Source organism: Egretta garzetta, unplaced genomic scaffold (assembly GCF_000687185.1).
Source record: "Egretta garzetta isolate BGI_Z169 unplaced genomic scaffold, ASM68718v1 scaffold325, whole genome shotgun sequence".
NCBI classification, from domain to species: Eukaryota; Metazoa; Chordata; class Aves; order Pelecaniformes; family Ardeidae; genus Egretta; species Egretta garzetta.
Genome location: NW_009259833.1, coordinates 1,217,231 through 1,218,932, shown reverse-complemented (window position 1 = coordinate 1,218,932; position 1,702 = coordinate 1,217,231). Strand labels below are relative to the sequence as shown.

The 1,702-nt window shown below is 43.2% G+C and overlaps 1 protein-coding gene across 1 annotated transcript in view; it reads right to left on the bottom strand.

Moving 5' to 3' along the window:
* MSRA (methionine sulfoxide reductase A) overlaps window positions 1–1,702 on the bottom strand; it is a 290,729-nt gene that overhangs the window by 287,700 nt on the left and 1,327 nt on the right. The window lies entirely within an intron of this gene.

Here is a 1,702-nt window from a genome sequence, read left to right as displayed (position 1 = left end):
AGGTAAGCAGGAATAAGAATTTAGGAAAAAAGATGACACCAAGACAGTCATCTGTGTCAGCCAGATAATTTCCCTAAGCAAATTAGCAGTCACATGGATGAGAAGCGGTCATGTAATATGGTCAGATCTTGCTGTCCTTCAGAACCCAGCTTACCAAGGTGGAGAGACGAATACCTCCTAGTATCTAATTTATGCCAGAAGTTGTACAAAGTACATTTCCTACTACACATTGAGGAAGCACATCCTTTACCCAGCTAGAACCTTTGCTCCAAGAACTGGAAGGGGCTGCCCAGGGAAGGGGTCAAGTCCCCAGCCCTGGGGGGATTTAACAGCCGGGCAGACAAGGTGCTGAGGGCCAGGGTTTGGGGGTGGGATGGCAGGGGTAGGGGAATGGTTGGACTTGATGATCTTAAAGGGCTTTTCCAACCTAAACCATTACGAGATTCTAAGAAGCGCGCACTGCCCTGGCTAAATCAAAATACTTTGGGGAACCAGAGTCCACCATTCTTCTGCAACACTCTGCTATTCTATACCATTTCTAGAGTTCCCTGTCCCACAACAATCCTAATTCATACATGTGCCAACACGTACATTTCAAGCCCTATTTTCTTTTTGTGCCCTCATAAACTACAGTGCTAATGCCCTGGAACCACAAACATCTCTGGAAGGTGGCAAACAACAGCTTCAGAATACAGTAGTCCTAAAGCAAGTCCAGTGAACTCAAACTCAAACATCCTCTATCTACCTTTTGAGATTTCTGAAGTACAAGATCAGACTTAAATCTTAACTCTTCGCATGGAACAGGCAGTAACAGGATGCCTCGGTAACCCTGTGAACCATCTCAGAGTCCCTTAATGAGAATGGAATTTTTTTTTTTTTCAAAAAAGACTTGTTCAGTATTGAACCTCCGAAAAATAGGGAAGAATGGAAGCATAGCAGAATTAGTTAAAGCAACTAAAATAAACTAAATCAGTCGTCTTGGAACAGAAAATTTCAGGGATTGGAGAAAACAAGATAAGTTCAAGAGTGAAAGAAAAAAGACTTGGAGATACTCAAATTAATGCACTGCTCTGAACAAAAGTGTTAAGACTGGTGTTAAGATGCCAAAATGTAAGACTAAGGACATGTCACAAGGGATCCTGATCCTGTACTCACAAGTTCTCTTGTCATTACTCAGGAGATAGATTACATTACTTGCAGGGCCATGGTCCTTTGCATTACATAATCTGACTTTGGGAATCACATACTTGATAGAAGAAGAATCTCTACAAAATGTCTCTAGTCTTCATCGGTAAAATGATCACGAAGAAAGCAATTCCGAATGCCCAATACCTTTTCAGATGCCCCCACCTAGCTTCTGCTGTAACTCCAGAAGACCCCAGTTCTCCTGTATACCCCCTGTCATGCCTGCCAGCTCCACAAAGATCTCTCAGACAACCTAGGATATCTAAAATGGCACTCTATACTGCTGTTAGAATCATAGAATCATTAAAGTTGGAAAAGACCTCCAAGATCATCAAGTCCAACTGTCAACCCCACACCACCATGCCTACTAAACCATGTCCCTAAGCACCACGTCTCCCTGTTTTTTGAACACCTCCAGGAATGGTGACTCCACCACCTCTCTGGGCAGCCTGTTCCAATGTTTGACCACTCTTTGAGTAAAGAAATCTTTCCTAATACCTCCCCTCGGCCTCCTCTG